Below are 22,222 nucleotides of genomic sequence, written 5' to 3' on the forward strand. Positions count from 1 at the left end.
TGGCCTGGAGTCAGCCTTGGCTCTCTCCCTCCTCCTCCTCTCCCTTCCTTCTCCCTTCCCCCATTTTCTCCCTTCATGCCTTCCCTGCCTCCTCTCCTCCCTCCCTCTTTCCCTCATCCTTCCCCTCTTTCCTTCTCTCTTTCCTCTTTCGTTTCCTCCCTCCCTTCTATCATTCCTCCTTCCCTTCTTCCTCCGTCTTCAGCTCTCCCCTTGGGTGCTGCCATCAAGGGGCTCCAGTAAGCCCCGCCCCTAATAGAGCAAAGTGTGCTGGGGAGGAAGGAAGGAAGGAAGGGGTGAGCCCAGTTCAGTTCCAGATGAGCTGGATATCCAAGCAGCTCCCAAGGTCAAATTTCCACCAGAATTCACCTTTGGGCATATTGAGGATTCCTCCCAAGTTTGGTCCCGATCCATCTTTGTTTGGGTTCACAGTGCTCTCCGGATGAACAATTTCTCCTCATCATCATCATCATCATTCTCTCATCCACACCAATGCCCCCTTCCCTCCCTCCATCCTTTCGTTCCTTTTGTACTTCCTTTCCTTCTCCTTCCTTTAATTCTTTCCCTTCCCTCCTTCCTCTCATTCCTTTTCTCCTTTACTCCTTTCTCCCTTCCCTTCCTCCTTTTCTTTCCTTCCCTTTTCTCCTCCAACCCCCTCACCATCTTCATCCTTCTTTATTAAATCTACAGCTTAGATGCACTCAAAGTCACCCCTTCCACACTGCCATGTAAAATCCAGAATATCTACTTAGGACTGGATTCTATGGCAGTGTAGACACACACACACACAGATATGGATGGATACAGGATCACTGGTTGGTGGTATATATCTATATTCTGTCTGTCTATCTCTCTATATGTATATACATATACACACACACACACACACACACACATATATATATATATATATAATTACAATACTATATATATTACTATTATATATACTGCTATATAATACATAAATATATCTACATAACTGTTATATCTATTACTATATAATATGTTACTACTATATGTTACTATATTAAATAGACTCCTAGAATAGAGTTAGAAGAGACTCTACCAGACAGAAGAGAAGTAGGGAGGGAAGGAAGGAAAGAAAGAGGTACCGAAGGAAGGAAGGAGGAAGATAAAGTAGAAAGGAAAGGCAGGAAAGAGGGAGGGAAGGAAGGAAGGAAGGAAGGAAGGAAGGAAGGAAGGAAGGAAGGAAGGAAGGAAGGAAGGAAGGAAGGGAAAAGGAAATAAGTGAAAGCAGCAAGAAAACAAGGAAGACATGAGACAAAGGAAGAAGTAGAGAAAGGGGGAGGGAAGGAAGGAAAGAGGAGGAAGGATGAAACCAAAGAGTGAAATAAGGAATGAAAGAAAGAGCTAGAGAAGGAATAAAGGAGAGGAAGGGGAAGAAAAAGAGGGGAAGGAATAGGTAGGTACCTCTCATAATAGTCCAGATATCTACCTCTACTTCGAAAATTCTTACTATAGGCCACAGCAACGCGTGGCAGGGTACAGCTAGTATCATAGGAGCCAATCGTGGCGCAATGGGTTAAACCCTTGTGGCGGCAGGATGGGTCAGTGGTTTGAATCTGGGGATAGCAGGTTGGGCTCCCCTCTGTTAGCTTCAGCTCCCCATGTGGGGACAAGAGAGAAGCTTCCCACAAGGATGGTAAAACATCTGGGCAACATCCCCTGGGCAACATCCTTGCAGATGGCCAATTCTCTCATACGAGAAGCAACTTGCAGTTTCTCAAGTCACTCTTGACATGGGGAAAATCTGTCTATCATATCTATCACATCTCTATTCATCTATTATATATATCATATCTATTCCTCTATCTCAGTGTTTCTCAACCTGGGAGTCGCGAGGGAGTGTCAGAGGGGTCGACAAAGACCATCAAAAACCAGTATTTTCTGTTCATGCAGATTCTGTGTGGGGAGTTTGGCCCAATTCTTTCGTTTATGGGGTCAGAATGCTCATTGATTGTAGACTGTAAATCCCAGCAACTACAATTCCCAAATGTCAAGGTCTATTTCCTCCAAACTCCACTAGTGTTCACATTTGGCATTTTGAGTATTTGTGCCAAGTTTGGTCCAGATCCATCATTGTTTTGAGTCCACAGTGCTTTCTGGATGTAGGTGAACTACAACTCCCGAACTCAAGCTCAATGCCCACCAAACCCTTCTAGTATATGCTGTGGGTAATGGAGTTCTGTGTGCCAAGTTTGGTTCATTTCCATTGTTGGTGGAGTTCAGAATGCTCTTTGATTGTAGGTGAACTGTAAATCCCCAAATGTCAAGGTCTATTTCCTCCAAACTCCACCAGTATTCACATTTGGCATTTTGAGTATTCGTGCCAAGTTTGGTCCAGATCCATCATTGTTTGAGTTCTGGATGTAGGTGAACTGCAACTCCAAAACTCAAGCTCAATGCCCACCAAACCCTCTCAGTATATGCTGTGGGTAATGGAGTTCTGTGTGCCAAGTTTGGTTCGATTCCATCGTTGGTGGGGTTCAGAATGCTCATTGATTGTAGGTGAACTGTAAATTCCAGCAACTACATTTCCCAAATGTCAAGGTCTACTTCCCCCAAACTCCACCAGTGTTCACATTTGGGCATTTTGAGTATTTGTGCCAAGTTTGGTCCAGATCCATCATTGTTTGAGTGCTTTCTGGATGTAGGTGAACTACATCTCCCGAACTCAAGCTCAATGCCCACCAAACCCTTCCAAGTATATGCTGTGGGTAATGGAGTTCTGTGTGCCAAGTTTGGTTCAATTCCATCGTCGGTGGAGTTCAGAATGCTCTTTGATTGTAGGTGAACTATAAATCCTAGCAACGACAACCCCCAAATGACAAAATCAATGCCCCCGTCCCCACCAGTACTCAGATTTGGGCGTATCGGGTATTTGTGCCAAATTTGGTCCAGTGAATGAAAATACATCCTGTGCTTCAGATATTTATATGACAGTTCATAGCAGTAGCAAAATGACAGTTATCATAGAATCAAAGAGTTGGAAGAGACCTCATGGGCCATCCAGTCCAACCCCATTCTGCCAAGAAGCAGGAATATTGCATTCAAATCACCCCTGACAGATGGCCATCCAGCCTCTGTTGAAAAGCTTCCAAAGAAGGAGCCTCCAACACACTCCGGGGCAGAGAGTTCCACTGCTGAACGGCTCTCACAGTCAGGAAGTTCTTCCTCATGTTCAGATGGAATCTCCTTTCTTGTAGTTTGAAGCCATTGTTTCGTGTCCTAGTCTCCAAGGAAGCAGAAAACATGCTTGCTCCCTCCTCCCTGTGGCTTCCTCTCACATATTTATACATGGCTGTCATATCTCCTCTCAACCTTCTCTTCTTCAGGCTAAACATGCCCAGCTCCTTAAGCCACTCCTCATAGGGCTTGTTCTCCAGACCTTTGATCATTTTAGTTGCCATTCCAGAGGAGGACCGAAATTAATGTTATGGTTGGGGGGTCACCACAACATGAGGAAATGTATTAAGGCAGTGGTTCTCAACCTGGGGTCCCCAGATGTTTTTGGCCTACAACTCCCAGAAATCCCAGCCAGTTTACCAGCTGTTAGGATTTCTGGGAGTTGTAGGCCAAAAACATCTGGGGACCCCAGGTTGAGAACCACTGTATTAAGGGGTTGTTAGGAAGGTTGCGAAACACTGATCTATCATATCTATGTATCTCCATCTAGCTATCCATCTATGTATCTATCTCTTCATCTCTATATCTATCCATCCATCTCTTCCATCTCTATATGGGGCTGTGCTCAGGAGGATAGAAATGGAGAGGCTGGGCTGAACTGCGCAAAACTATCACTTATGATAGTAAGCTCCCACCATCCTACAACAGTGGGAGATGGCACCAATGATACAACCCAGACCATCTATTTGTGAGCGACAGCATTGTGTAGCAGTGCACTAAATCATTGGGACCACCGAGACCAAGTGCTGAGAAGCCTCCACAGGCACTCCCTCCACTGACATTGCAGGTTACAGCGAGCGCCATGAACACACAGCCCAAATCCTGCCAATGCCCTCCCCAAACACCACGGGCCACCACCCATTAAGTGCTTTCATTTGGGGACCTTTTCATCCTAGATGTTCTGTTTTCTCTCCGGAATGGACATCCCAGGGTTCCTATCTCTCCAAATTCGCATGACCCTGCCTACTGCTTCTCCCTTAACCCTTTCCTATGGCACATGATAAGAAAGATGACAGGGACCTAACAGAAGCTGAAGAGATCAAGAGAAGGTGGCAAGACTACAGAAGATCTGTATAGGAAGGATAATAATATTGAGGATAGTTGGACGGTGTGGTGAGTGAATTAGAACCGGATATCCTGAGGAGTGAGGTTGAATGGGCCTTAAGAAGCATTGCTAACAACAAGGCAGCAGGAGACGATGGGATCCCAGCTGAACTGTTTACGATCTTGAAAGATGATTTTATTTGTCGTGTCAGATTAACCAGTCAATTATATTACATTTCTAACAGAACAAAGCAAACAAACAGATAAAACACAACATTTGTGAGTTTGGTAGTTGGTTAAATGTCCTTTGACCAGTATCTGGCCACTTGGAGTGCTTCTGGTGTTGCTGCAAGAAGGTCCTCCATTGTGCATGTGGCAGGGCTCAGGTTGCATTACAGCAGGTGGTCAGTGGTTTGCTCCTCTCCGCATTCGCATGTCGAGGATTCCACTTTGTAGCCCCATTTCTGGAGGTTGGCTCTGCATCTCGTGGTGCCAGAGCGCAGTCTGTTCAGCGCCTTCCAAGTCGCCCAGTCCTCTGTGTGCCCAGGGGGGAGTCTCTCATTTGGTATCAGCCATTGGTTGAGGTTCTGGGTTTGAGCCTGCTACTTTTGGACTCTCGCTTGCTGAGGTGTTCCAGCGAGTGTCTCTGTAGATCTTAGAAAACTATTTCTGGATTTAAGTCGTTGACGTGCTGCCTGATACCCAAACAGAGGATGACCTGGAGATGTCTCTGCCTTGGTCCTTTGACTATTGGCTGCTACTTCCTGGCGGATGTCAGGTAGTGCAATACCGGCTAAGCAGTGTAATTTCTCCAGTGGTGTAGGGCGCAGACACCCCATGATAATGCGGCATGTCTCATTAAGAGTCGCATCCACTGTTTTAGTGTGGTGAGATGTGTTCCACACTGGGCATGCGTACTCAGCAGCAGAGTAGCACAGCACAAGGGCGGATGTCTTCACTGTGTCTGGTTGTGATCCCCAGGTTGTGCCACTCAGCTTTCGTATGATATTGTTTCTAGCACCCACTTTTGGCTTGATGTTCAGGCAGTGCTTCTTGTAGGTCAGATCACGGTCCAGAGTGACTCCCAGGTATTTGGGTGCGCTGCAATGCTCCAGTGGGATTCCTTCCCAGGTGATGCTGTCAAGTTGATGCATGCCATATGCCAGCAAATATGGAAAACACAAGAATGGCCATCAGACTGGAAAAAATCAACTTATATCCCCATACCAAAAAAGGGAAATGCGAAAGACTGCTCAAACTTCCGTACAGTGGCCCTTATTTCTCATGCCAGTAAGGTAATGCTCAAGATCCTGCAAGGAAGACTCCAACAAGACATGGAAAGAGAGTTGCCAGAAGTACAAGCTGGGTTCAGAAAAGGCAGAGGAACGAGAGACCAGATTGCCAACATCCGCTGGATAATGGAGAAAGGCGGGGAGTTTCAGAAAAACATCTATTTCTGCTTCATTGACTATTCTAAAGCCTTTGACTGTGTGGATCATAATAAATTGTGGCAAGTTCTTGATGGTATGGGCATACCAAGCCACCTTGTCTCTCTCCTGAGGAATCTGTACAAGGACCAAGTCGCAAGAGTCAGAACTGACCACGGAACAACAGGCTGGTTCAAGATTGGGAAAGGCGTACGGCAGGGTTGTATACTCTCTCCCAACTTATTCAACTTGTATACAGAACATGTCATGCGATGTGCGGGGCTTGACGAATGCAAGGCTGGGGTAAAAATAGCTGGAAGAAACATTAACATCCTTATTTTATTTATTTATTTATTTGCTTTACTTCTATACCGCCTTTCTCAGCCGAAATGGCGACTCAAGGCGGTTTACATAGTAAAGATTAACACAACAACATCAAAAAGGCAATTAAAAACACAATTATACAAAACATATCAAGTCAAAAACAATCATTATCATAAACCTTAGATATGCAGATGACGCCACTCTGATGGCCGAAAGTGAGGAGGAGCTGAGGAGCCTTCTAATCAAGGTGAAAGAAGAAAGCGCACAAGCTGGGTTGCAGCTAAACGTCAAAAAACCCCAAGATTGTGGCAAGAAGAATGATTGACAACTGGGAAATAGAGGGAGAAAACGTGGAGGCCGTGACAGACTTTGTATTTCTAGGTGCAAAGATGACTGCAGATGCAGGCTGTGGCCAGGAAATCAGAAGACGCTTATTATTATTATTATTATTATTATTATTATTATTATTAAACTTTATTTGTACCCCGCTAGCATCTCCTGAAGGATTCGATGCGGCTTACACATAACAATACAATCTAAACAAATCAAACAATTAAAACAGAATAAGCAAAATAACAACAGGTAAAAAGCAATACACTAAGAACACAATAAAACTGGGCCGGGCCAGAGTAATGGGTACAAGAATTAAAAGTGCTGATGTGACAGGAGGTGTATATGAGGCTTCTAGGGCAAGTGCGATGTGCGATGTGCAGCAGTCATTGGTTCTGGTAAAGTGCTTATGGGACTTGGTAGTGGAGATTTCCTACTCTGGGAAGGCGCATCGGAAAAGCCAGGTCTTCAGGTTCTTTCTGAAGACTGCCAATGTAGGGGCCTATCTAAGGTCTTTGGGGAGGGTGTTCCAGAGACGGGGGGCCACCACGGAAAAGGCCACGCTTACTTCTTGGGAGGAGAGCAATGTCCAATCTCGATAAAATAGTGAAGAGTAGAGACATCAGACTGGCAACAAAGATCCGTCTAGTCAAAGCCATGGTATTCCCTGTAGTCACCTATGGATGTGAGAGCTGGACTTTAGGGAAGGCTGAGCGAAGGAAGATCGATGCTTTTGAGCTGTGGTGTTGGAGGAAAGTTCTGAGAGTGCCTTGGACTGCGAGAAGATCCAACCAGTCCATCCTCCAGGAAATAAAGCCCGACTGCTCATTGGAGGGAAGGATACTAGAGACCAAGATGAAGTACTTTGGCCATATCATGAGAAGAAAGGAAAGCCTAGAGAAGACAATTATGCTGGGGAAAGTGGAAGGTGAAAGGAAGAGGGGCCGACCAAGGGCAAGATGGAAGGATGGCATCCTTGAAGGGACTGGATTGACTCTGAAGGAGCTGGGGGAGGTGACGGCTGACAGGGAGCTCTGGCGTGGGTTGATCCATGAGGTCACAAAGAGTCGGAAATGACAATGAATGAAGAACAACAACATGGCACACAGCAAACAGAGAAGAATTTGTGGGTTGTAGGTTTTTTCGGGCTATATAGCCATGGTCTACAGGCATTTTCTCCTGACGTTTCACCAGCATCTATGGCAAGCATCCTCAGAGGTAGTGAGGATGCTTGCCATAGATGCAGGCAAAACGTCAGGAGAAAATGCCTCTAAACCATGGCCATATAGCCCCAAAAAACCTACAACAACCCAGTGATTCCGGCCATGAAAGCCTTCGACAATACAGAGAAGAATTTATCAGAATGGAGGGATTTGGAGGACTGACTGAATAGGATGGAAGTTGTAGTTCGCCCTGAATCGAGGCAGAGCACTGTGACCCCCTTTGATAATGGACCTGAACCACATTTGGCACAAACAGCAGGTTTGGTGGGAATTTACCTTGATTTATAGGAGTTGTAGTTCACCTACATCTAGAGAGAACTCTGAACCCAACCAATGATGGATCTGGACCAAACTTGCCACAGATGATGGGAATTGCAGTACATTTACTCACTTCCAGAGACTATTGCAACCCCCACAAATGACAGATCAGGACCAAACTTGGCACGCAGACACCCCCCCCCCCCCCATGACCCACTATACATCCTGGTGAATTTTGGAAGAGAAAGGACCAAGGAGACCACTGTGACTCCCACGCATGACGGACTTGGTCCAAACTTGCCACACACTCTCCATGATGCACTTTTGGTCCTCGTGAGGGTTAGGGGAGGGTGGACTGGGAAGTATCTTCACTTCCAGAAAAAACTGTGACCCCCCACAAGTGACGCACCTGGATCAAATTTGGCACACAGAACCTATAACTCACTATATGTCCTGGTGAGGGTTAGGGGAGGATGGACCACACACAATGGGATTTGCAGGATCTTCAGCCACTTCCACAGACCCCCACAAATGATGGGCCTGGACCAAACTTGGGAAACAAAATCCCCATGACCAACAGAACATACTAGAGGGGTTTGGAGAACTGACCCACCAACATGGGAGTTGTAGTTCACCCTGCATCCAATGCACTCTCAACCCCACCAGTGATGGATCTGGACCAAATTTTGAACGCAGAACCCTGATGACCAGAAGAACATACTGGAGGTGTTTTTTGGGGGACCGCCCCACCAGTGTGGGAGTTATAGTTCACCCTGCATACAGATCACTCTGAACCCCATCAATAACAGATCTGGACCAAATATGGCACACAGACCCAACATGCCCAGCTGAGGATACAGGCAGAGTTTGGGGGTAATTGCCTTTCTCAATAACTCTGGCACTGCCGGGTACCCAAGCTGGTCTGTAAAACAATACCTAGAAATAAGGTTAGATAGTTATAACAGATTATTTATTCATCTATATAGGAGCCCCCGGTGGTGCAGTGGGTTAAACCCCTTTGCCGGCAGGACTGAAGACCGACAGGTCACAGGTTCGAATGTGGAGAGAGCGCGGATGAGCTCCCTCTGTCAGCTCCAGTTCCTCATGTGAGGACATGAGAGAAGTCTCCCGCAAGGATGGTAAAACATCAAAATATCCTGACGTCCCCTGGGCAACATCCTTACAGACAGCCAATTCGCTCACACCAGAAGTGACTTGCAGTTTCTCAAGTCATTCCTGACACGACAAATAAAAAATTCATCTGTCTAATATCCATCTCTTTATTATATCTATGAAACTATTCTATCTATTACATCTATCATATCTATCGATCCATCCATCTATCTGTTATATCTATTCATCTCTTTATATTATCTATTATATCTATCCGTCTATCTGTCCTATCCATCTATCTCTATCTATCTATCTATCTATCTATCTATCTAATTATATCTATTTATCAATCTCTTTATTATATCTATCTGTTATATTTATTCCTTTTTATATTATCTATTATATATCTATCTGTAATATAATAGGTAGATGAATAGATAGATATAATAGATAGATCTATTCAACTATCTATTATATCTATCCATCCATCTATCCGTCAATCTATCTATCTATTATAATATATCTATCCATCCATATATCTATCTATCCATCATCTATCTATCTATCTATCTATCTATCTATCTATCTATCTATCTATCTATCATATCTATCTATCCATCCATCTATTGTTTATCTATCTATCTATCTATCTATCTATCTATCTAATTATATCTATCCATCCATCCATCCATTCATCTATCTATTATATCTATCCATCTATTGTTTATCTATCTATCTATCTATCTATCTATCTATCTATCTATCTATCTATCTATCTATCATCTATTATATCTATCCATCCATCCATCCATTCATCTATCTATTATATCTATCCATCTATTGTCTGTCTATCTATCTATCTATCTATCTATCTATCTATCTATCTATCTATCATCTATTATATCTATCCATCCATCCATCCATCCATTCATCTATCTATTATATCTATCCATCTATTGTTTATCTATCTATCTATCTATCTATCTATCTATCTATCTATCTATCATCTATTATATCTATCCATCCATCTATTATATCTATCCATCTATTGTCTGTCTGTCTATCTATCTATCTATCTATCTATCCATCCATCCATCCATCCATCCATCCATCCATCCATCCATCCATCATCTATTCATATATCTGTCTGTCTGTCTATCTTTCTATCTATTATATCTATCCATCTATCATAACATAATCTATCCACACATCTATCTGTCTATCTGTCTATCTGTCTATCTGTCTTTCTATCTATCTATCTATCTATCTATCTAATCTTTATTTTCATGTATATTTATTGTATCTATCTATATGTTAAAATATATTATAAAAATATATCTAAAATAATATAATGCAATATAAAATATAATAAAACAATTTATAAAATAAACTAGAAATTAAAATAATAAAATAATGCAGGATAATATAAACAATAAAATCATAGAATAATATAATAATATAAAATATAATCTCTATATAATAAAAACAATATAAATTTTATAATATATATTATTGTATTACTTTATATGACTATATAATATTATATGGTTATATTGTATTGACAGTCCTGAATGTCTCATATATATATATATATATATATATATATATATATATATAGCAGAATTGGGGCAAATGTGGCCTAAGGCTGGCCATTCAAGAGACTGGACATCAAGCAGAAGTTGAAGGTAATTCAAAGTGAATGGAAAGAAAGAAAACACACAGATACACACACACACAAGCACACACACACACACACATGGAATCATAGAGTTGGAAGAGACCTCATGGGCCATGCAGTCCAACCCCATTCTGTCAAGAAACAGGAATATTGCATTCAAATCACCCCTGACAGATGGCCATCCAGCTTCTATTTAAAAGCTTCCAAAGAAGGAGTTTCCACCACACTCCGGGGCAGAGAGTTCCACTGCTGAACGGCTCTCACAGACAGGAAGTTCTTCCTCGTGTTCAGACAGAATCTCCTTTCTTGTTGTTTGAAGCTTTTCCTACCCTTTCATATGGCACACAGCAAACAAAGATAAATTTATCACCAACCAAACATACTGGAGGGATTTGGGGGACTGATTCAACATGATGGAAGCACAGCACGATGATCCCCACTGACAATGGACCTGGACCACATCGGGCACACAGAACCCCCATGACTAACAAAAAATACAGGAGAGGGTTGTAGGTTTTTTTTCGGGCTATATAGCCATGTTCTAGAGGCATTCTCTCCTGACGTTTCGCCTGCATCTATGGCAAGCATCCTCAGAGATAGTGAAGTTAGTTGGAACTAGGAAAGTGGGTTTATATATCTGTGGAATGACCAGGGTGGGACAAAGAACTCTTGTCTGTTAGCGTTAGGTGTGAATATTTCAACTGACCACCTTGATTAGCATTTGATGGCCTGGCAGTTCCTGGGGCAATCTTTTGTTTGCTGTCCCTGGTTGTTTCCTCTGTGTTGTTTTGCTGTTGTAATTTTAGAGTTTTTTAAAAACCGGTAGCCAGATTTTGTTCATTTTCATGGTTTCCTCCTTTCTGTTGAAATTGTCCACATGCTTGTGGATTTCAATGACTTCTCTGTGTAGCCTGACGTGGTGGTTGTGAGAGTGGTCCAGCATTTCTGTGTTCTCAAATAATATGCTGTGTCCAGGCTGGTTCATCAGGTGCTCTGCTATGGCTGACTTCTCTGGTTGAAGTAGTCTGCAGGGCCTTTCACGTTCCATTATTCGTGTCTGGGCAATGCTGCGTTTGGTAGTCCCTACATCAAGGGAACCACTCATTTATTTATTTATTTATTTATTTATCGTGTCAGGAGCAACCAGACATTTGTATTACATTTTAAACAAAACAAACAAACAAACAAACAAACAGACAAAGTTTGCAAGCTTGGTAGTTGATTAAGTGTCCTTTGACCAGTATCTGGCCACGTGGAGTGCCTCAAGAAGGTCCTCCCTTGTGCATGTGGCAGGGCTCAGGTTGCATTGCAGCAGGTGGTCAGTGGTTTGCTCTTCTCCACACTCGCATGTCGAGGATTCCACTTTGTAGCCCCATTTCTTGAGGTTGGCTCTGCATCTCATGGTGCCAGAGTGCAGTCTGTTCAGCGCCTTCCAAGTCGCCCAGTCCTCTGTGTGCCCAGGGGGGAGTCTCTCATTTGGTATCAGCCATTGGTTGAGGTTCTGGGTTTGAGCCTGCTACTTTTGGACTCTCGCTTGCTGGGGTTTTTCCAGCAAGTGTCTCTGTAGATCTTAGAAAACTATTTCGTGATTTAAGGCATTGACGTGCTGGCTGATACCCAAACAGGGGATGAGCTGGAGATGTCTCTGCCTTGGTCCTTTGACTATTGGCTGCCACTTCCCGGCAGATGTCAGGTGGTGCGATACCGGCTTGACAGTGTAGTTTCTCCAGTGGTGTAGGGCGCAGACACCCCGTGATAATGCGGCATGTCTCATTAAGAGCCACATCTACTGTTTTAGTGTGGTGAGATGTGTTCCACACTGGGCATGCGTACTCAGCAGCAGAGTAGCATAGCGCAAGGGCAGATGTCTTCACTGTGTCTGGTTGTGATCCCCAGGTTGTGCCAGTCAGCTTTCATATGATGTTGTTTCTAGCGCCCACTTTTTGCTTGATGTTCAGGCAGTGCTTCTTGTAGGTCAGAGCACGGTCCAGAGTGACTCCCAGGTATTTGGGTGCGCTGCAATGCTCCAGTGGGATTCCTTCCCAGGTCATCCTCAGAGCTCGGGATGCTTGTCTGTTCTTGAGATGAAAGGCACATGTCTGTGTTTTAGATGGATTAGGGATCAGTTGGTTTTCCCTGTAGTAGGCAGTATTATATATATATTTATCATCAATATATATATATATATATATATATATCAATCATATATATATATATATATATATATATATATATATATATAATATTATATTATAATTATAGTATATATTCCCTTACTGCCTATTACAGGGAATATATACTATAATTATAATATAATATTATATATATATATATATATATATATATAATGATTATATAGTATAATATTTTTATTTATTTATGTATTTCCTATATTTATACCCCGCCCTTCTCCCCCGAATATAATATAGTAATAATATAATATAATATAATATATATTGGGAAGGATTTTCCCTTTAAAGGGCCTCTTTCCTTCTCTCTCTCTCTCTCTCTCTAAGGATTTCTCCCTTTCCTTTTGTTTAGTCTGGTTGCTTTGACCTTTAGCTTTTCTCTGTCTGCTGGATTTAAAGGGACGGTTCTTCGTCTCTCCAACATTCATTTCTTAGAAAGACACCCTTTAAAGCCCGGCTTGTCTGTTTTGCAGCGTATCATCATAATAATATTAATAATCATCATCATATAAAATAATAATATAATATAGTAGTAATATAGTCGTAATAAAATAACAATAATATAATATAAATAATAATATGTAATATTATAATATAGACTTTTCTGTTTGCGTTGACTTGGAAACGATTCCTTCTATTGAATAGAATGCCAACCTCTGACCTTTGACCCCTCCCGGAGGAGGGGGTGGTCACGGCTGAAAGGCGGCCAAGATGTGACCTTTGACCTCCCCTCCCCCTCCCAGCTGTCAATCAAAGGCAGGGGAATACTAATGAGGAGGCGGAAGCCATTTATGAATTATTCATGAATAAGGAGGCAAGCAGAAGGAGGAGAAGGTTTGGAAGAGAAAGAAAAAGGAAGATGATAGTAATAATAATAATAATAATAATAATAATAATATAATAGCTGGGGGTGGTGACAGCCGACAGGGAGCTATGGCGTGGGATGGTCCATGAGGTCACGAAGAGTTGGAGACGACTGAACGAATGAACAACAATAGAACAATAATAATATAATATAATAATAATAATATTATAATATAATGGAATAATAATGATAATAATAATAATAATAATAATAATATAGAACAAGGAGCTGGGGGTGGTGACGGCCGACAGGGAGCTATGGCGTGGGATGGTCCATGAGGTCACAAAGAGTCGGAGACGACTGAACGAATGAACAACAACAATAGAACAATAATAATATAATATAATAATTTAATAATATTATAATATAATGGAATAATAATGATAACAATAATAATAATATAATAGAACAAGGAGCTGGGGGTGGTGACGGCCGACAGGGAGCTATGGCGTGGGATGGTCCATGAGGTCACAAAGAGTCGGAGACGACTGAACGAATGAACAACAACAATAGAACAATAATAATATAATATAATAATTTAATAATATTATAATATAATGGAATAATAATGATAACAATAATAATAATATAATAGAACAAGGAGCTGGGGGTGGTGACGGCCGACAGGGAGCTATGGCGTGGGATGGTCCATGAGGTCATGAAGAGTCGTAGACAACTGAACGAATGAACAACAATAGAACAATAATAATATAATATAATAATTTAATGATAATATTATAATATAATGGAATAATAATGATGATAATAATAATAATATGGTAATGGTATAATAGTCTAATAAGAATATAATAATATAATGATATGAAAATGATATAACAATGATATATTAATAACAATAATATAATAATAAAAAGTAATATAATAATATAATGTATAATATTGATATTATAATAATAATATAATGATATGAAAAGAGCCAATAATAATAATATAATGATATTTATTTATCATGTCATCAGCAACCATACCATTGTATTACATTATATAATGATATGAAAAGAACCATATTATTATTATTATTGGAATATTTTCAGGAAATTTTCAGAATATTTTTGGAATATTTTTGGAATATTTTTAAATCTTTCCAAAATGTATAATATTGATATTATAATAATAATCTAATGATATGAAAAGAACCAATAATAATAATAATATAACGATATTTATTTATCGTGTCATCAGCAACCATACCATTGTATTACATTATATAATGATATGAAAAGAACCATATTATTATTATTATTATTGGAATATTTTCAGGAAATTTTCAGAAGATTTTCAGTATATTTTCGGTATATTTTCAGAATATTTTCTTTCTTTCTTTCTTTTTGAATATATTTTTATTGGTTTTCTTAGAATACATCAATACATCAATACCTTCAATACTCTTATATTCCATCCTTAATTCATTACATCAACTATAAGTATATATATACTAGCTGTGCCCTGCCACGCGTTGCTGTGGCCTATAGTAAAACTTATCAAAGTGGAGGTAGATATTTGGACTATTATGAAAGAGAGGTCCCTACCTATTCCTTCCCCCTTTTCCTCCCCCTTTCTCTCCTTTCTTCCTTCTCTACCTCTTTCTTTCTTTCCTTCTTTCACTACTTGGTTTCATCCTTCTCTCTTTCTTTCATTCCCTCCCCCTTTCTTCCTTTGCCTTTCTTCCCTCCCTGTTTGCTTCCTTCTTTCTCTTTTTATTTCCTTTTATTTCACCACCATCATAACAATAACAATAATGCAATGCATTGCCTCTGGGACCTGACACCTCTCCCATTCCCCCTAAAAGGGTCTCATAGGAATAATAGCATAATAATAATAATCATAGAAATAACAACCTTTACCCGCCACGCGTTGCTGTGGCCAACCTTCCCTCTTTCTCTCCTTCTTTCCCTCCTTCCTTCCTTCCTTCCTTCCTTCCTTCCTTCCTTCCTTCCTTCCTTCCTTCCTTCCTTCCTTCCTTCCTTCCCTCCCTCCCATCTTTCCTTCTCCTCTTCCTTCTCTATCTCTTTCCTTCCTTCCCCCTTTTTCTTTCTCTTCTGGTCTCTTTTCTTCCTTCTCTCTTTCCTTCTTTCCTTCCCTCCCTCTTTCTCTACATCTTCCCCCTTCCTTCACTCCCTCTTTCCTTCCTTCCTTCCCTTTTTTCTTTCCTTCTCTCCTTCCTTCCTTCCCCCTTTTTCTTTCTCCTCTGGTCTCTTTTCTTCCTTCTCTCTTTCCTTCTTTCCTTCCCTCCCTCTTTCTTTACATCTTCCCCCTTCCTTCCTTCACTCCCTCTTTCCTTCCTTCATTCCCTTTTTTCTTTCCTTCTCTCCTTCTTTCCTTCCTCCTTTTTCTTTCTCTTCTGGTCTTTTTTCTTCCTTCTCTCTTTCCTTCTTTCCTTCCCTCCCTCTTTCTCTACATCTTCCCCCTTCCTTCACTCCCTCTTTCCTTCCTTCCTTCCCTTTTTTCTTTCCTTCTCTCCTTCCTTCCTGCCCCCTTTTTCTTTCTCCTCTGGCCTCTTTTCTTCCTTCTCTCTTTCCTTTTTTCCTTCCCTCCCTCTTTCTTTACATCTTCCCCCTTCCTTCCTTCACTCCCTCTTTCCTTCCTTCATTCCCTTTTTTCTTTCCTTCTCTCCTTCTTTCCTTCCTCCTTTTTCTTTCTCTTCTGGTCTTTTTTCTTCCTTCTCTCTTTCCTTCTTTCCTTCCCTCCCTCTTTCTCTACATCTTCCCTCTTCCTTCACTCCCTCATTCCTTCCTTCGTTCCCTTTTTTCTTTCCTTCTCTCCTTCCTTCCTTCCCCCTTTTTCTTTCCCTCCCTCTGTCTCTCATTTCTTCCTTCTCTACCTCTTTCCTTCCTTCCCCCTTTTTCTTTTTCTTCTGCTGTCTCTCTTTTCCTTTCCTTCCATCTTTCGTTTTCTTTCCTTTTCTTCTTCCTTCTTTCTCTAACTTTCCTTCCTCCCCCCTTTTTCTTTACCTCCCTTTCTCTTTCTTCCTTCTTTCCTTCCTTCCTGTCTTTCCTGGATTTTGACAGGGCGGGAAGGGGCGGGGTTTGGAGGTGGCGTGAAGTAAAAGGAGGTAAGATTGGGGCGGGGGAGTGATGGAGTGTGGGGTTGTGTGTGTGTGTGTGGCGGCGGGGGGAGTGATGGAGCGTGGGGTTGCGTGTGTGTGTGCGGTGGTGGGGGAGTGATGGAGCGTGGGGTTGTGTGTGTGTGTGCGGCGGCAGGGGGAGTGATGGGGCATGGGGTTGCATGTGTGTGTGCGGCTGTGGGGGGAGTGGGGTTGCGTGTGTGTGTGCGGTGGTGGGGGGAGTGATGGAGCGTGGGGTTGTGTGTGTGTGTGCGGCGGCAGGGGGAGTGATGGGGCGTGGGGTTGCATGTGTGTGTGCGGCTGTGGGGGGAGTGGGGTTGCGTGTGTGTGTGCGGTGGTGGGGGGAGTGATGGAGCGTGGGGTTGCATGTGTGTGTGCAGCGGCGGAGGGAGTGATGGAGCGTGGGGTTGTGTGTGTGCGTGCGGCGGCGGGGGGAGTGATGGAGCATGGGGTTTTGTGTGTGTGTGTGGTTAAGTTTCGTTGGGTTTTTTTTTAGTTTTGTTGTTTTGCCGTTTTGTGAGTGTGTTGTTGTGTTGTTTTTCATTTTGAGTAGATATGTTTGTACCTTGTGGGTTGTGTTATGGGCATGGGAATTTTGGTTAAGTTTCGTTGGGGGTGTTTGAGTTTTGTTGTTTTGCCGTTTTGTGAGTGTGTTGTGTTGTTTTTCATTTTGAGTAGATATGTTTGTACCTTGTGGGTTGTGTTATGGGCATGGGAATTTTGGTTAAGTTTCGTTGGGGGGGTTGTGAGTTTTGTTGTTTTGCCGTTTTGTGAGTGTGTTGTTGTGTTGTTTTTCATTTTGAGTAGATATGTTTGTACCTTGTGGGTTGTGTTATGGGCATGGGAATTTTGGTTAAGTTTCGTTGGGGGGGTTGTGAGTTTTGTTGTTTTGCTGTTTTGTGAGTGTGTTGTTGTGTTGTTTTTCATTTTGAGTAGATATGTTTGTACCTTGTGGGTTGTGTTATGGGCATGGGAATTTTGGTTAAGTTTCGTTGGTTTTTTTTAGTTTTGTTGTTTTGCTGTTTTGTGAGTGTGTTGTTGTGTTGTTTTTCATTTTGAGTAGATATGTTTGTACCTTGTGAGTTGTGTTATGGGCATGGCAATTTTGGTGCAGTTTCGTTGGGGGGTTGTGGAGTTTTGCTAGCCCGTTGAACCAACCTAACAGATATATATATATATATATATATATATATATATATATATATATATATATGAGTTTTTTCATCTCTGTGCTCCCGCCCCCTTCCGAGCCACTTAAATTTACATTCTCTTTCCAAAATACTATATTTTCTTGTGGAGGTAATTTCACATCTACTTCTTTTAAGCCATTCTCGATAATTTTCCCCCAAACTTTATCAAAGTCGTTTTCTTAGGATATTTTCGGAATATTTTCAGAATGCTTCTGAACATTTTTGGAAACATTTAAAAATACTTTTGAAATATTTTCTCCCATAACAGCAAAGCTTCCCATTTTAACCCACATTAAAGATTGGTTAAGTTTCGTTGGGGGTGTTTGAGTTTTGTTGTTTTGCCGTTTTGTGAGTGTGTTGTTGTGTTGTTTTTCATTTTGAGTAGATATGTTTGTACCTTGTGGGTTGTGTTATGGGCATGGGAATTTTGGTTAAGTTTCGTTGGTGTTTTTTTGAGTTTTGTTGTTTTGCCGTTTTGTGAGTGTGTTGTTGTGTTGTTTTTCATTTTGAGTAGATATGTTTGTACCTTGTGGGTTGTGTTATGTTCATGGGAATTTTGGTTAAGTTTCGTTGGGGGTGTTTTGAGTTTTGTTGTTTTGCCGTTTTGTGAGTGTGTTGTTGTGTTGTTTTTCATTTCGAGTAGATATGTTTGTACCTTGTGGGTTGTGTTATGGGCATGGGAATTTTGGTTAAGTTTCGTTGGTGTTTTTTTGAGTTTTGTTGTTTTGCCGTTTTGTGAGTGTGTTGTGTTGTTTTTCATTTCGAGTAGATATGTTTGTACCTTGTGAGTTGTGTTATGGGCATGGCAATTTTGGTGCAGTTTCGTTGGGGGGTTGTGGAGTTTTGCTGTCCCATTGAACCAACCTAACAGATTTATATATGTGTGTGTGTGTGTGTGTGTGTGTGTGAGTTTTTTCATCTCTGTGCTCCCGCCCCCTTCCGAGCCACTTAAATTTACATTCTCTTTCCAAAATACTATATCTTCTTGTGGAGGTAATTTCCCATCTACTTCTTTTAAGCCATTCTCGATAATTTTCCCCCAAACTTTATCAAAGTCGTTTTCTTAGGATATTTTCGGAATATTTTCAGAATGCTTCTGAACATTTTTGGAAACATTTAAAAATACTTTTGAAATATTTTCTCCCATAACAGCAAAGCTTCCCATTTTAACCCACATTAAATATTGTAAAAAATATTATTTTAGTATTTTTTTTGTTAAAAAAATCAAAGATTCCAGGAATATTTTTAAACCTTTATTGAATATTTTTTCAGAATATTTTTTTAAAATTCTGCAGTGAGTTTGCTTTAATTTTATGGTTTTTTTTTTTAAAAAAAATAATAGCAAAAAGGGGCCTTCTGTCGGCTTAATTCCTTGCCAATTTGCAATATGCAAATTAGATGCAAATGTGTTTTGTTTGCAATCTGCCCAGGAGAAAATTAGAGAGAATTAAAACATTTAAATTTATTCCTTGTTATATAAGAGCCTTCCCTGGAGAGAAGATATATCATATATGAATAAAATGAACGAATTAATAAATAAATACAATGAATAACATTTATAATATAGAGATAGATGATCTATATCTATGTATCTATACACATAATGAAAGTGAAAATCTGTATGTGTAGTGGCTCCCAGGTGACGCAGTGGGTTAAACTGCAGAGCTGTTGAACTTGCTGACCAAAAGGTCAGCAGTTCAAATCCGGGGAGTGAGGTGAGCTCCTGCTGTTAACCCCAGCTTCTGCCAACCTAGCAATTCGAAAACATGCAAATGTGAGTAGAGTAATAGGTACTGCCTTGACGGGAAGCTAACGGTGCTCCATACAGTCATGCCAGTGGCCAAATGACCTTGGAGGTGTCTACGGACAACGCCGGCTCTTCAACTTAGAAATGGAGATGGGCACCAGAGTCCCAGAGTTGGACATGACTAGACTTAATGTCAAGGGAAACCTTTACCTTTTATGTATGTGTGTGTGTGGCTGGGCTGTCCACTTACACAGACAAGCTCCTGCCTCCACAAACAGCTATAGCTCCCACTTTTCAGGAGACACCAAAGGCATTGCAGGTTATAGTGAGCACCACGAACATGTCCAAGACCCCTGCCAATGTCCTCCACTAATGCCATCCTGCCCACCACCCAAGGGAAGGCTTTCACACGGGGACAATTTCATCCTAGATTTCATGTGTTTCCTCCACCACAGGCATCCCAGTGTTTCTGACTCTCTCCAGTGGTGTGGAATTTGCATGACCCCACCCACTACCTCTCCTTTAACCCTTTCCTATTCTTTTCTATGGCACACAGCAGGCATGTAGACGTGGGGGGGGGGGGGGGGGGGGGGGCTCGAGGGGCTTCAGCCCCCCCCCCCCGAAATTCTCATGGTGGTTCGCGAAAAGGCCTTACTGGTGCATTATTTAGGCTGTTATGTTTATTCAGATCATGATCTGATCACCATACTCAATATATCCCATATGCATGGGGGTATTGGGGTAATGATACAAAAGGTTTGCTAGGCTAGACCCTCTTTCACTCAGACTCAGCCCCCCCCCCGAAACTCGCCTCCCCCGAAACCCCCCCTGAAAAAAAATCAGCCTCCCCCCGAAACGAAATCCTGGCTACGGGCCTGGCACTCAGCAAACAGAGGAAATGATCAGCAACTGAACATACTAGAGGTTTGGGGAGAATTCACCATGATTTAGAGGAGTTGTAGGTACTGGGATGTATAGTTCACCTGCGATGGCTGTCTAAATTTGACCAGGTAGAGATTGGTCCATGACAAAGATGTGGCGTAGTGCAAAATAAACCACATGTAGTTCACATTGATCAGACCACACAGTGCCTTGCTAGAGAAAGAAAATATGCCATGCAGATGAACAATAAAGAACAAGTATCCGTATATAAGACGACGACATATAAGACGACCCCCAACTTTTCCAGTTAAAAAATAGAGTTTGGGATATACTCGCCGTATAAGACTACCCCTCTTCCAATACACATCAAATAAAATTTTTAAAAGCATCAGATTTGATTTCAATATGGTAATTTCCCTATTACTGTACCTCCTTCTCTGCCTCTCAGATCTCGCACATGCGCACCTTCACCACTTCACTGCAGTCTTCAGGAGCGAGATCTGAGAGGCAGAGGAGGAGGTATGTATGTGTGTACATGGCAGGGGTGTCCACTTCCACAGACAGTTCCTGCTTCCATAAACAGCTTTTAACCCACAGTGCTGAGGAGCTACGAAAAGCACTCCCTCCAAGGACAATGCAGGTTATGGGGAGAGTCACATCCCAGTGTTCCTTTCTCTCTCCATTGGTGTGGAATTTGCATGACCCCGACAACTGCCTCTCTCTTAACCTTTTCCTATAATAAAATAAAACTAATTTCATAAAATAATCTCATAAGATATTGAGGGCGAGCTCGCCCGAGGCCCCTGCTTTCCAGGTGATCTGACCAACTGCAGGGAGTTCCGCAGTTCCTGGATGCTCTGTTGGCCCAACTTTGATGAAATGTGCCCCAGCAGCAGCCTCAACCAAGGACTCTCTCCAACCTTGAGCTCTCTCCTTTTGCTTTTCTCTCCAGCCCAAACATTGTAATAAAGATTCATTGAATTGTAACTTTCACCTCTCCATAGTGATACATTGTGTCTATTTCTTGACTCAAAGGTATCAAATGCATGAACTTATCCTTTTCTGGGCCGCGGGCAGCCACTGGCTCGCTTGGGATGCCTTCCAGGTGTCCCGGGGAGGCCGAAACTGCGTTTCTTTAAACCGTGGATACGGAAACCCCTTGGGCCCCCGTATCCGCGAGTTTATTTATTATTTATTTACCTTACTTATATACCGCTGTTCTCAGCCCGAAGGCGACTCACAGCGGTTCACAACAAATACGAACAGCAAAAATTCAGTGCTACAGTATAAAAACAGCTAACAACCTAACACATTACACAATTAATAAACAGTTACTACAATACCCATTCACTGTCGTCTCGTCATCAAAAACATGTTCCAGATTCGTCATCCATTGTTCCATTCCAGTGTTCATTAACCAATCATTGCACTAATTATTCGAACGCCTGCTCAAACAGCCAGGTCTTCACCTTTTTGCGGAATACCATTAGAGATGGTGCTAGTCTAATGTCCGTAGGAAGGGCGTTCCACAGCTGAGGAGCCACCACCGAGAAGGCCCTATCTCTCGTCCCCGCCAGCCGAGCTTGAGAAGCAGGCGGGATCGAGAGCAGGGCCTCCCCGGAAGATCTCAAAGTCCTGGTGGGTTCATAGGCAGAGATGCGGT

General features: G+C 41.9%; 1 protein-coding gene across 1 annotated transcript in view; it reads right to left on the minus strand.

Moving 5' to 3' along the window:
• The window catches only part of MYO18B (myosin XVIIIB), a 465,598-nt gene that overhangs the window by 19,844 nt on the left and 423,532 nt on the right, over positions 1-22,222 (minus strand). The gene's annotated exons all lie outside the window — the stretch shown is intronic.

The sequence above is a fragment of the Anolis sagrei genome, chromosome X (assembly GCF_037176765.1).
Source record: "Anolis sagrei isolate rAnoSag1 chromosome X, rAnoSag1.mat, whole genome shotgun sequence".
NCBI lineage: Eukaryota > Metazoa > Chordata > Lepidosauria > Squamata > Dactyloidae > Anolis > Anolis sagrei.